Source organism: Melampsora larici-populina (assembly GCF_000204055.1).
Source record: "Melampsora larici-populina 98AG31 unplaced genomic scaffold MELLAscaffold_8, whole genome shotgun sequence".
Lineage (NCBI taxonomy): Eukaryota > Fungi > Basidiomycota > Pucciniomycetes > Pucciniales > Melampsoraceae > Melampsora > Melampsora laricis-populina.
This window is the reverse complement of record NW_006768772.1, coordinates 1,919,702-1,935,446: the sequence shown is the minus strand read 5'-3', so window position 1 is coordinate 1,935,446 and position 15,745 is coordinate 1,919,702.

The window sequence follows — 15,745 nt, the reverse complement described above, 5'->3', positions numbered from 1 at the left end:
ATCGATGGACGGTATTCGCTTAAAAGGTCGCTTCAAAGGTACTTTGATGACCCCTTGATTTTCCGCCTTTTTTTATCTCTTTAGTTAGCTGACTGACCAATTACCTCTCCTGCCACTATCATTTGTTTTCTAGTCGTAGCGCTTTATAATACGATTTTTTTCCATCCACATTTCACTTTCTCTTCCAATTTAAAGATGCCGATACAATCTAAACTCTCAATGTCATCCTTCCACAATTCTGACGCCGACATTGGAAGTCTATCGAACACTCCTTCATCAGTCAGTCGACCTCAACGTACACGTAATCCACCCTCCAACCCAGGTATGGTTTCGCCTTGTCCTGATGGTAGACGTAGAGTGTCTTTGGATCTCTCGGAACCTGGCCCTTCAAAACGGAAACAACCACCTTCAGAATCAGTCATTGAATTAACCTCTGCAACTGCTTCGAGTGATGCCGAAAGTAACAATGGATCGAGTAAGGGTAAGAAGAAAAAAAAACCAAAAAAGAAAGTAGTGGCCAAGAAGCGCAAGATCAACAATGACAGCAATGAGGTATTCAATTAGTATCCCCTTTTGAATAATGTCGTCTTCAAGTTCAAGTCTCAACCACTGACTTGCTTTTTCCTGTTTAGATCACGTGTACTGGCTCGAAGTTCGTGACTCAAAAGGACTTGCAAGCCGACTCAGAAGATGAAAACGAGAAAGTGAAACCTCGAGGCCGAAGAGGTAATGCAGAGCAGTTGCAAGCAGAATCATTGCTAGCATATTATGGAGAGCCATTTCACCGGGCAGCTGGTCCAAACCAGAAGGCTGATGTAATCAACTCACATTTCAAACTTCTTTGAGATAAAACTTGTTAACATACATATTTCTTTCCCTCTGATTTAGGATGTGACGAAAGCTCTGTCGTGGTATTCACTATACCTTGTGTTCTAGAACATCAAGTTAATCTATTCGTCAAGGACTTCTGGTGGCAAATTAAGACAAATGAAATACGTGGCAAGTTATCTACATATGAAGGGTATATGATACGAATTAGGTTGTGGTTAGATGATGATTAAGGGGTTTCTTTCTTATTTGGGAATAGTGTGTATCTTTTTCTAGAAGCTCTTCGAAGCTCGAGATTGGCTTGTGCCGTTTAGCTTACCTTACACCTGATTACCCCAGGTTAGTATTTATTCATGATGATCGGAAAGAATTTTACTTTATCTTACTCACATCTTCCGTTCCTAACTCTGTCTACGTATCCTGTTGCATTGAGCACAGGTGTGTATCTTTTTCTAGAAGCTCTTCGAAGCTCGAGATTGGCTTGTGCCGTTTAGCTTACCTTACACCTGATTACCCCAGGTGTGTATCTTTTTCTAGAAGCTCTTCGAAGCTCGAGATTGGCTTGTGCCGTTTAGCTTACCTTACACCTGATTACCTCAGGTTCCTGCTCACTTTACGGCAAGCCCATTTTTCCTCGCTTCAAACACGCTTCGATTCTTCACATGGTAGCGAGAGTCTCGAAATAATTCGACTCTCAATAAGATCCGACTAGTACACCTTTATGCAATCAGAAGAAGAACCTATTGATCTTACGGACGCTGAATCCGTCGACTCCGACGAATCTGACAAATCTACTAAGACCGTCAAGAGTTCTTCTGGTTCTTTTGGTTTAAAACCACTGTTACTATCCAACGCACTACCAACTCACTTAGTAAATTCAATATTAAAAACGATTTAACTGATGAAAACTATAATCAATGGCATCTAGTTATTCATGAATCCATAGAGTCTTTAGGATACGAATCTTATTTAGATATAAAAGATTACGTAGATACATCTCTCTCGGAAGACAAACACAAGAAAATCAAGTTTTTATTATCTACTTGGATTCTCAATAAGTGCGACGGCATCAACGGTGACAGAGCTCGGGATGGATTGACTGTTAGAGATCCCAGTACTAAAGAAATGATTATTAAATACAATCCTTATGTCTTATGGAATCATCTTAAGCAGTTTCACTCAAGTGTATCAGAAGCCAAGTTGAAGAATGTTGAAGTAGCTTTGTTAAATATGACTCAACTTAGATCAGATAGTTTGAAAGTTCATATAGACAAATTTTCATCTTTACTTCGTGAATATTTTAAGAATAAAGGTGATATGTCTGACACTCAGCAAGCTCGTACTCTTATTAGAAGCTTAAAGCCTGGTTATGAAATCGCAATTCAAGTTATTTATCGAGTTATTCAACCTTTGACCTTTGAGAAAGTCAAGAATGAGTTATTAATGGTTGAAGAAGAACAATCACATCTCTCATCATCCTTTGTTCAATCATCTCATCACGTTTCCAATTATCAAGCTAACCCTAGTCATCTCACTAAATGTACTGAGGATTGCTGCGTGGGTAACACCTTTCAAAATCCTCACAAACCTGATCAGTGTTTCAAGAAACCAGCCAACTATGGAAAACGAGATGAGTGGATTGCACGACAAGACGAGAAGAAAAGATTTAAACGTCGCAACGGTCAACATCAGGCTAGTCATACTGAATCAACTAGTGGTGTTCGTGGTGTTAGAATTGTCAGACCTCCTTTAGCTTCTGCTCACGCGATGACATTTCTCATCGACTACCAACCTATCATCATCACTCCCATAAATACTCAACATGTTGATACGACTCAAGAATCATCCAATGTAATTCCCGTGGTGGACGTTTCTTCGGCTTTCATACAAGCGCCTATCAACCCTGATTTCGTCTATCCTGTCCAGCCTCATTTCGTTCTTAACCTTCATTCTGATGTCTATCCTTCCCAAGATGGCCTTCACTCCGCTCAAGGATCTGAATTAGTAGATATCGATGCTACAGCCTCATCTGTGACTCCGGCCAAGGGCATATGGGCTTTAAACGACACTGGTGCTTCTCACCACATGTTTAATGACCTTAGCTATTTTGATGCTTCAACCGTCAAACCACTCAAAGACTCAAACAAGCGCCTTCGATTAGCTGGTGGCGATGCTTCCTTAGCTGTGCATTCAACCGGTTCTGTCAAACTTCGAGCAGGAGATGGAACTGTTTTTACTGTGGCTGATTGTCTTTATGTACCAGACCTCAGCAGGAATCTGATTGCTGGTGGAGCTTTGTTAAAGAAAGGAGTCATCACCCTTATCAACTCATCCGACCCTAATTGCTTTAGTCTTGTTATGGGTCAATGTGCTCTTTTTAATGGGGCATTTTCCGGTAACCTCATGCTAGTTTCTCTTGAACCGGTGAGCTCCACTCAGTCAACTCGGCTTTTGAAGTATCAATCTCATGTTTGTGATATTCAACATCGTTGTTTAGGTCATTTAAGTTACCGATATCTGGATGCAATGGTTAAACATGGTAGTTTGGATGGGTTATGCAATGTTTCCACTTCTACTTCAACCTCCATCTGTCCTGTTTGTATCCAAACCAAATCCAAGAAGCTTCCCTTTTCTGGTTCTCGTCCTTGTGCTACGTCTTTCCTTCAGAACGTCCATGTCGATTTAAGTGGGATTAACCGTGTTTTAGGTCTCCACAACGAATCTTATTATATTCTTTTTACCGACGATTATTCATCCTTCCGTCACATCTTTCCTCTGAGTAATAAATCCAAAGAATCTGTTTTTAATGTCTTTCTCAAATACATTGCTTTGGCTGAAAGGCAAACCGGATGCCGACTGATTCAATTCACCGCAGACCAGGGGAGTGAATTCGTCAACACTATTATGCATGAGCTATGTGAGAATATGGGTATTGTATTTCACTTCACAGCTAGCTACACACCTGAACAGAACGGTGTTTCAGAGAGGAGTAATCAAACAGTCACTACTCGAGCCCAATCTCTTATGGTTCAAGCCGGTGTCCCTCAAAGTTTTTGGTATGAGGCGTGTGCCACAGCTGTTTTTATTATCAATCAAACAATTACTTCTGCTTTACCTACTGGAAAGACACCTTTTGAATACTGGCATTTTCAAAAACCGAACATAAGTCATCTTCGAGTCTTTGGCTGTCAAGCTCATGTTCTTATACGTAAAGAAGAGCAAGAAGGCAAATTCACTTCCCGCACTATGGAAGGTGTTTTACTGGGTTTTCAAGACAATAATTTCAACTATCGCATCTATGTCTTGGATACTCGTAAGATCGTGTTAAATCACAATGTCACATTCTGCAAGGACGTTTTCCCGTATCAACTTTCGTCAGCGCCCACTGCACCTCCGTTGTCACCATTGCATTTCTATAGCGACTCACCACCAAGCCTTGCTGTCGAGTCCGCCAATTGTTTTCAAGTACTCAATCAAGAAGACGATGAAGACGAGGTTGACTTGTCGTTACCTCATCCGGTCTCCAACCCTGATCCTCTACCTGACGCATCCATCCCTTCGTCTACTATTACACCGCCTGAACTTTTCAATCAACGGTCAGGACGAGCTAAAGACCATGTTAGCTACAAGGGAATGGGGGGTTATGCTTACCTTGAGGACTGTACGTATGTGTCAGCCTTTGCTATCCTTTTGGACGGTTTCTCAGCATCTACTGTGGATGTCCCCGTGCCAAAATCGTACAAATCTGCTGTCAACGGGTCCGAATCTCAGTCGTGGCGTCAGGCCTGTCAGAAAGAGTTCGATTCTCTCGTCAAGAAAGAAGTTTGGGAGCTTGTCGACCCTCCTTCCGACAAGAACATCTTAAGGGGTTTCTGGTTATTCCGCAAGAAATTTAACCTTGATGGTACGGTGTCTAAGTTCAAAGCCCGCTTTGTTGTCATGGGCAATATGCAACAAGAGGGCATTGACTTTCACAAGACCTTTTCACCCACCGGCAAGCCTTCGTCCCTTCGTTTACTCATTGCTTTTGCGGCTATTCAAGGTTGGGAGATCCACCAAATGGATGCTGTAACGGCGTTTCTCAATGGCACCTTGGATGAAGAGGTTTACATGTATCAACCTGAAGGGTTCACTCGGGGTACTGGGCGACAAGTCTGTCGGTTGAAACAGTCCTTGTATGGCTTGCGTCAATCACCCAAAATATGGTATGATGACGCGGTGGAGTTTCTTCTTAGCATCAAATTTGAACAATGTCCACTTGATCCTTGCATTTACATTTGCATCACTTCTTCCACGTTCACGGCTGTCTACGTTCATGTAGATGACATGGCTATCACGGGTAACGACATTGACAACTTCAAGTCTGAGATAAGTAAGAAGTGGGAAATGGAGGATTTGGGGGTTGCGACCACGGTGGTGGGTATTCAAATCATCCGCCAGTCTCCTCACAGTTACACCATCACTCAGTCGGTGTTGGCTCGGGCGGTACTTGAACGGTTCAATATGCTTAATCTAAAGTCGGCGTCTACTCCACTGCCCGCTGGTCTCAAGCTTTATCGCTCAAGTGATGAGGAAGTCTCTGCATTCAAGTTGGAAGGTCTCAACTATCGTGCGGCAGTGGGTTCCTTGATGTACCTTGCTCAATGCACTCGGCCCGACTTGTCCTACGCTGTGGGTGTACTGTCCCAACATCTTGATTCGCCTGCTCGAAAGCACTGGGACGCCGTGATTCACGTTTTTCGTTATCTGCTTGGCACCATCAACCTCGGTATTTCTTACGATGGCGTCGAATCTTCTTCCACTGCGGTGAACGGTCTCAAGAGTTTTAACCTCCCTCTATCTCACTGTGATTCCGATTGGGCTGGCGACAAGGAGACTCGTCGGTCAACAACCGGCTACATCTTTCGGCTGGCCGGTGGTCCGATTTCATGGAAGTCACGCCTTCAACCTACTGTCGCGTTGTCTTCCACCGAGGCTGAGTATCGGGCTGTCACTGAAGCGGGTCAAGAGCTAGTCTGGTTACGAGGTATGCTTTCGGCTTTTGGTTTTGAAGATCCGAAACCTACGGTGCTACTAAGCGACAACATGGGCGCCATCCATCTCACTACCAAATCCATCTTTCATGCTCGAACTAAACACATCGAGATCCAATATCACTGGATTCGCAAGGTTGTCAAGCAAGGGACTCTGACTCTCAAACATTGTCCAACTGAGGATATGGTGGCTGATCTTCTCACAAAGCCTTTAGGACGCCAGCAGTTTTACTATTTACGTCAATTGTTGGGTCTTAAACATGTTTCGCCCTGAAGTCCTTGAGGGGGCGTGTCGTGGTATTCACTATACCTCGTGTTCTAGAACATCAAGTTAATCTATTCGTCAAGGACTTCTGGTGGCAAATTAAGACAAATGAAATACGTGGCAAGTTATCTACATATGAAGGGTATATGATACGAATTAGGTTGTGGTTAGATGATGATTAAGGGGTTTCTTTCTTATTTGGGAATAGGTCAAATTGTGACCTGCGTGTTTCTGTTTTTCCTTTAAATAAATATGTGTGCTATGATTATACTTATATAACGAGACTTTGTGTACGACCAACTTCTTCCCTCATCGGAAAGAATTTTACTTTATCTTACTCACATCTTCCGTTCCTAACTCTGTCTACGTATCCTGTTGCATTGAGCACAGGTTTGTCTTATTCCTTTTTACTATCTTTTCTCTTTTTCTTACTAACCTTTATGTGTGCGGTGTCAGGTGTGTATCTTTTTCTAGAAGCTCTTCAAAGCTCGAGATTGGCTTGTGCCATTTAGCTTACCTTACACCTGATTACCCCAGGTTAGTATTTATTCATGATGATCGGAAAGAATTTTACTTTATCTTACTCACATCTTCCGTTCCTAACTCTGTCTACGTATCCTGTTGCATTGAGCACAGGTGTGTATCTTTTTCTAGAAGCTCTTCGAAGCTCGAGATTGGCTTGTGCCGTTTAGCTTACCTTACACCTGATTACCCCAGGTGTGTATCTTTTTCTAGAAGCTCTTCAAAGCTCGAGGTTGGCTTGTGCCTTTTAGCTTACCTTACACCTGATTACCCCAGGTTCCTGCTCACTTTACGGCAAGCCCATTTTTCCTCGCTTCGAACACGCTTCGATTCTTCACAAGCTCCTCTTAGTTATCCTTGTACATGGTGTGCAGATGACCCTAAGAAGCCAGTTGTTGTTCGTGTCAGTCTCAGTAATCTAACGACCAATCTGAAGACACATCGAGATGGTCACACTGCGGATGGACGTTCGAAGACCGGTTGTCCAGGTCGAGACCGAGCGCGAGCTTCTGGACTTGACGTACCACTTTCAGCTGCCGAGATTGAGCTTGCAAAAGCATCCGACAAGAACAACCGCGCATCCTTATCTTCTTTTGTTATTGTTGGTTCCAAAGTCAAATTCGACAACCTGACCTTCAACCAGATGATGTGCGTCTGGATGACCTCAAAACGGCTTCCATGGAACCGAATGGCCGACCCTTGGCTTCGCACAGCTGTCCAGTACCTTCGACCAGAAGCTCGTATGTATGGTCGCAAATGGGCCGCGGATGAATCAAAACGTCTCAATCTTTCAATGAAACAAGTTGTATTTAACGAGCTTAAGGTATAGGATCATTCAAGTTAAAGGGAAACCGTGTTCGCCGGCAAAACCTGATTTAACTCCCAATCCCTACTACCAATTTACAGGTTTACACGCTCACCACATTTAATCTGATTTCCATGCGCCCCACCCCGAATTTACTCCTCATTCCTCTCATCAATTTGATCCACTGCCTACCAGTCTTCACACTATCCTCCCACTTGCCGTGTATAGCCGCCAGACCACTCCAATCAAGTAGTTATCTATCAATCAATTCAAACAAATTCATCAAAACTTCCTTCAAATCCCAATGAAGCAGACCAAACCCACACTTTTTTGATCTCTAATCCTCCAACTGTTTTAATCACTTCACCGACACACACCCTCATCTTTAGACGGTCTCCCAATCATCCTACCACAATCACCTCACCTCTTCATTGTCCAGAGGTACTGGTTGAGCTCATTGATAAAAACAAAGCGGGAAACCCAAGCTCTATCAAGCTTACACAATGTTGTGGTTTGTTGGTCCACTTCAACTTCATTGTGGTGAGCTCAATTTCACCCTTCTCCAGACTTGATCATGTAATGACATGTGAACTGACTTCAACTCATTGGTATGCATAGTTATCTGCTTTAGCTCTTTAATTTGGACCCTACTCAAGAACCTATTCATTGAATCCTAGCGGTCGATTTCTTCTGTCTCACTTCTGCTGCATTCGATCATTACCAAGCCTCTAATCTTAACAAGAATGACTCAGATGATCAAGGTTTCTATGATCATCCATAAGTTAGTGGACCAAAGAAATTAATGTCGAATGATTCATTCTATCATCCAACTGAACATGATCTCTCAGTTCGACTTCAAGCAAGACTTTCAAATCCTACACAAGCTTATGGTCCACGTTTCCTATGGAACTTGTTCATGATGATTGGAACAAGTGGATTTAAAGATGGTCTATCAAATGAACTTGACCAATCAACAAATCACCGCATTGAATCAGTTCTACAATCAGAGGCAAAAGGAAATCTTTGATCAAACATACCAATTGAATCTTCGATCAAACATACCGATTAAATATTTCATTAAACATACCGATTAACTCTTTCATTGACTTATTTCATTGATTGATGTTTCAGTCCTCTATCAGATCTATACATACCAGTACAAGTTTGGGAAGATAATCGACCATTAACAATACCATTTTACACTCCTCAGAACTCATTCACAAGTTATTACACATCAGTTTAATCATTAATCGATCCCAGTTGAGATTTGGTCACTTAATCCGATCCGATGGCTTGCACATGTTGAAGTCTTAATAAATTAAATTTCTTATTAGATGGTCTTCTCCAATGAAACTACCAATCAAATATCGAGATTTACCACATTCAGCTCAATTAACTCTGAATGTATTTGATGTGGTCAACTACTCTGTGATGTCTAATACGGAATCGGGTTCAAATCCTTCTACTGATTCATTCTTACTCAGGAATACAGAAATCATGGCTGATGGTAATACTCTGAGCCTTTTGGAGGAAAGAGTGAGCAATGGAAACAGAGGTGCCTTCTTCATGTTAGTACCATCATAACCGTTTGTATTTGAAGCTTTTCTCTGTTAATGTCAAATTCAACTTCTTAGATTTGTTCACCATCAACAGTGTGGTAGCTCGGCAGATGGCTACATTGCCACCCTAACACCAAGCGAACCGCTCCGAAGCAATCCACTTATGACACAAGATGATGTACAAGCGGAAGAGATAGACAAACTGGGACAGCTTGAAAAGGTTCGCCAGAGCTCCTTGAGCTCTGCATGGTAAATACCTACTAAACTGACACCATCATCACAAGCTTCACCATCTAATTGTGTTGCATTCAATCGGATTGGATTAATTCAAATTACTCGGATCAAACCAAATTGAATGGAATCGGGACGTCAAACAGTGAGCTCATCTGCATACTCTTTTCAATTCAACAACTACATAATTCAACAATTTTGCTCATTCAAATTGTAGCCAGTTTCAAATTAATCGAGAAAGGCAACAAAGCAATCACCAACTAGGAGATTAACTTATCAACTCAATCAATCCTTCAATGCACTCGACTTCAATTGTTGACTATGATCTGGAACTCACTTTGAATACAATCACATACAACTTTATCAACTATCTGAACCAGAACAATCATTGATCATTCAAAGAAGGTCAAAATGATTCAATATCACCTTTACTTTAAACATTGTTGCAACATGAATCCTGATTTCAAAGATCTTCAAATCATCATCAAGATTAGGACAAGGGATGCGATTCATAAGAAGAATTACAAAATCATCACTTTCATTAAATCGTTCAAATGGTTAACGATTAATTGGACAAGACTGCATTGAAATCATAGTTAAATAAGGTAGAGTTGATAGGGGATTTACATCAATGGATCATGAGGCTTTTAAACTGCTGAATCATTTGACTTCTAACGAATTTCCAAGTTTTGCCAGATCTCATCAACCTATAAATTTACTTGAACCATATAAAACCTTCTGAAAGAGATAAACGTCAATTTATTTAACTGAGAACCAAATCAAATTGATTTGAAAGATTGGACAAGACTTTGGATCCGAAAGATCAATTTGGTCAGATAGATGTTAAAATTGATTCTTAGTTGTTGAAAGCATTCAGGGTGACCAATAAAATCAATCAGATTCAAACCAACAAATCAAAAATTGAATGGAATTCCAGAATTGGAAGATAGAAATTTGGGTATTGGAATTAATAAAGCTATATCAATTACAGCTGTAAAGAAATTTTCAAGATTAACCAGATTGTGAGAAACTGATCAAAGTTATATTACAATACAAAATGTTCTTGAATGATGGTCAGATGCACTTATCAGTCTTGATGATGAAGATGATATGACCAATAGGATTTAACTTAGGAATGTGTCAATTACTTTGAACAATTTATATTAATGCAATCAAGATGGGAAGTGTCTTGATAAATTTGAATTTGGATTTTATTTAAGAAGTAGTCATTTGATTGGTTCAACTTGGACAAAGTTAATAAAAGCCAATTGGATTTGATTATCAAGTTTATTAGAACATTACATCAAATTCAAATATTGATCAGTCTTAATAGGTTCATCAATCAGTTCAGTCTCAGTAAGCTTAGGGGCTATAAAAGTATTTAAGTCTATTTTACTTTTCTTCTCTATGACTTATTGATCAAGAAGCAATGGATTCTATAAGTTTAAGGATTAAGAGAATGACCATGGACCTACAATGTCTTTAGAAGCAAAAAGAACAGCAGCATCCATTGGTAATTTCTTCTGAGTCAAAGAATTACATTTAGTTTTAATGACTTAATTTGGAGATGATGTTTATTAGTACGGATCATGTGTCATTGATTATTTAATATGATTGTGTTATGATCTCAGGCTGCATGTAACGGGATGTGAAAGATCTGTAGGAGATGTCACAAGATTAGAAACCAACTTCATCACTTGAAAGTTGGATGAAGGATGGAGTCATTGAACCCCAACCCAAAGAAATATATAATTGATGTGAATCATGATTGATATTTTGGTAATGCAAAAATTCAAAAATATTGTGGTGGAACAGGTGACATGTCAAAATTGATATGTGAAATGTTTCATCATTTTAATAAGATAAATTTTGAGAAAAAGGATCTTCATTGGAGTTAAGAATTCAAAAGAAATGAGACAATAAGGTTAGGAAAGTGTCAAGTTCAATTCAAGTTCATTCATAAAATTTGAATTTATAACAGAAAGACAAGTAGCAAGTTATCATCAAATGAAGCTTGCATATGATCTCAAATTCCTGTAAGCAATAATTGTGATTAGAAGAAGCTTAAAAGAAGCTGTAGTTGCTGAAAGTTTGAAGTTGATATTGATTGAGGCTTTGAGTAAGGAATCACTTGGAGAAGAATAGACACTTTGATATAGAAGTGGAGTAGATAATATTTTTGTCACATAAGATTTGGTTTTCTGTTGAATGATCTTATGCAATTTTTTTTGTATTTTGGATATTAGATCTTGATTCATTTTTGAGCCATTCTTCTGGACCCTCACTCATTGCTTTGGGATCTTGCAGCTAACTGCTTAGCTTATTAGACACCCAACCTTGATCCCCGCCGAGAACCCCACACCGAGGCCTTAACACTTGGTCTGATTATCATTAGTACATACTACGGATATATGTATCTCCTGACTGAGCACGACTCCACAGTCTTGCAGGGCACTTTTGAACTGGTAAGTTTGGTGCTTCAAGTATGAGCAGCAGTTTACTGACTGTGGGACTGAATGTTAGATGTGTCTACATTGGAAAAGCAATTTTTTTAGACTCAAAAACTCAAGCTTCAATTGTAGATGTGCTATGTATCACACCTGTTGTGAAACTGAGATCTGTGTGAAAGTCTGAGAAATCTCTTGGGAAGGAGATGTGCGGCGCCCGCCGCTGATTGGGCTAGTATAAGTTAAAGGTAAACCGTGTTCGCCGGCAAAACCTGATTAAACTCCCAATCCCTACTACCAATTTTCAGGTTTACACGTCCAACACATTTTAATCTGAACTCCACGCGCCTCACCCCAAATTCATCCCTCACTCCTCTCATCAAATCAATTCTTCACCACCTACCAACCTTCACACTATCCTCCCACTGGCTGTAAATCAGACAACTCAGTCCGAGTATTTATTTAACAGTCCATTCAACAAGATTCATCAAAGCTTTCAACCAAACAACACAACTTCAACTTCAAACTCAAGCTCCAAAAAACTTCGTCAATTTCATTCAACTTGACAAATTATCAATACCAACTTCAAATTAAATTCAATACACTCAATAAACAAGTTAAGTTATCCAATCTTACTAAACCAATGTACAAATAGTTCACTGATTTGATTACAACTACAGTTTACAAACTCTCAGTCAGATATGGTACAAATATATCAGATCCAATCTTTTGTGGCAATTATGATCAAAAATAATCTTATTCAGGTTAATTCAACGCAAAATCAGTGATGGAGAATCTCAACGTTGACTTACCAGGACTGGTTTTTGATAGATGATTTAGATGATATACTTAAAAGAGCCAGAAAGTTTGGAGTTGAAAGACAAATCCTAACTGGAGATTGTCTTTCAGGTTTTACTACAGCTGTTGAACTTTCTCATCAATATTGTTTATCTTTTTCATTACTTTCTCTATACTCCATTCAATATCATCGATTTCACTCAATTTACTTTTTTAATCCTTGAATCCAAAAGAGTGATTGAAAAGTCTGAAAAGTTCAAAATCTGGAAATAAAATCAAAAGGAAACATTGGAAGTCACCCTGCAACTAATCAATATCAAAACTATCATCAATGAAAGTTAGGATCGTTAACAAAATTTCATAACTTACAAATCAATCAAATCAAATCATAGCGTGAGTAAGATTTCAATCGATCGATTTACTAATCAACTCAAACTGACTATCTCTTCACTTCTGCTTTCCCTTTGCTTGCTCTCAGTCCTTATACTCAGGCCGAAAGGGTACTGAAGGCGAATCTCTTTCACTTTTATTCTTCTGAATCGATCCAAATCCCACTGATATCACTATTTTCGTGATTCAACACCGGTCAGAAAGCTGCTCTCCGTCAATCGACCCATGTCTGCACTCGTGTCCATCTGTGAAATCTTTTAACCAAAGCGCTTCCGGCAAACACCTCCCGCTTCCCTTGAACCGATCGATCACGCTTCATATCATCAACTTGAAGAATTGATCAGTCTGACCAACGATTAGAAACATCGAGGCAGAAAGTAGTAGCTATAGGAGAATGAGGTTTAGGTGATTATTCAACAACACCATCAAGAGCTATTGTTGTTGTGATTAATGTTGTGATTGATCATGTGCTTCTTTGTTTTGGGTTTGAATAGATTACAAATTCAATCGATCATTGCATTCTTCTAGAGAAGTTCAATTACGTCATTTCCAACTACAAAGTTAGTCACTCAAGGCCAAAATCTAATCATACCATTTGGCTCAAGGATCCATGATATTCTTTGTTCTTGGTTTTTTCTTAAAACCAAAAAACCATGAATGGTACTTGAATTTCAAAGACGATTTTATAGAGCAGCTTCAAAGCCCTACATCAAAAGCATCAGATCCAATGGTTAAACCAACTCCAACAATTACAAATTTGGTATAATTCACTATCAGTGTTCAAACCCAAGCAGCAACAATCCTAAGAAATACACAAAATAAGAAGATCAGGAGAAGATTAAAAATGTCACAAATGATTTGGTTGAACTTATCAAACAATATAGAGCTCTTGGATTCATTGAACTCAAAAATAAATCAAACTTGAATATTTTAGAATCACTTCATGAAATTATGATTAATTCAATCCAAATCATTGTCCAGATCATCTCAAGATACTTACCAAAAAAAACATTTCCTAAACTTTTTTTATTTCAAAACTGAGAACAAAAATATAAATTTTGATTTTTGATTGATTTTTCTCTTTCCTTCAAGTAATCCAATTCCAGGACAAAGAACTTCCATTTATCAACAACCCATTCCATAAATCCAACAAATCCAAAATCCATTTGAATTTTCAAGTCGTTTCAAGATTTGACAACCCCAACCCAAGTCATTCATTTTCTTCCCTTTTTCTCGAGTTTACTCAATTACTAACAGTGATTTTCTTTTTATTTGTATTTGTATAGACCAGGAAATATCCAGGAGACGATGAATTTATCATCCAAAAACCTATTTGCATCATAGAAAAAGCCAATGTACAACCTATTCGAGTCAATCTTATGCTTTATTCATTTAACTTGTTGTTTTTGTCGAATAGCCTCAATTATATTTTGATCACATAATTCATATAACATGAAATTTTATGAGGAAAAATATCTGAAACCTGAAGAATATGAACAAATGTGATCATTTAGATACAATGGTAAATTCATCACCAAACATACAACACAAATAAAATAAACTAATGCAAGGATTTTTGGGTTTTTCTGTTAAACTCAATTTTCAACTTTTTGAACAGAAATGACTGAACAGAAATTAACTGATCTCACCACATATAAATTTGATATATCTATTACAGACAAAGGTTTTCAGACTATTCTTTGATTTTTGTCAAATCCTTTCAAAAATGAAATTTGGTTTGGGATTTGGTTCGAAGCATTAAAGAAACATAGAAAGGCTTCTGGACCAACTTTTTTTCCTTTTCCTGATTTTCTCTTGAATAAATCAACTGATTTTTGGTTCTTATATTGATTAGTTCTTGAAGAGACTGGAACAGAAATTATGAGTTCAACAGAAACATGGAAAATCAAATCAGAAGATCCAAGGATCCTAGAAAAAGGTTGAAAAGTACAATTCCATCATCAGAGATTAAAGAACAAACTGAAGAAAAGAAATCATGAATAGAAAAAAATATGGTTCAATTGGATTAATGAGATCCTCACTATCAGTACAAGTTGGGAGTTGTGAAAGAAATGTAGGGATTATTCAAGGAGAATTTTTGAGATTGGTCAAGGTTTTTGTCAGTTGTGTATTGATGTTAAGTGTCTTCAATCAACGGAATGATGACCTTACAAGTCATTTGTCCTTCACATTAATCAAAATTAAATACTTTCAATTTGATTTATTGATTTTTTTGATTGACTCTTTTGTTGAATGACTTGATGAAATTGAATTGAAAAAATAATCTTTTGAAGCTCCATGAAAAATGAATAAAATAATTGAAGAAATTGGATTAAATGAAACTTGTGAAACAATTTTTGATCCATTCGTTAAGAAATTTGTAATCTGTTGAGAAAGATGTGAGAGTTTGATTATTAAAGATTCAATCAGAGATCTTTCATCAGAACTTACAGCTGTCTTCATGATTGATGAACACTTGAAAACAAAACTTTTTGGGTGTTTTGTGCTGAGCCTGTACCTGTTTACAATTTGTGTTGATCATTGGAAAAGTTTTGTGTCAGCTGTTCATCAACAATCATGAATACAGCTCTAAATGTCATTGTTCAAAGTAAGTCATTAGAAATTAGTTTTATTTCTTCAATTTTAATGTAAAATAATTGAAGATACCTAAAACTTGAAGTTGAGATTTGTGATTGTTTCTGTGATCTTTTGTTTTTTTTGGTTTTAAAAACCCAGTACATAGTACCACAGAGGAAGAAGAAAGTTCACAAAACTCAAACTTATCACCCAAATGAATTCAACCATCAACAATCTGGATTTAGTCAATTAAGTGAATAAGTACACCAATTCACAAAAGAATACAAAAC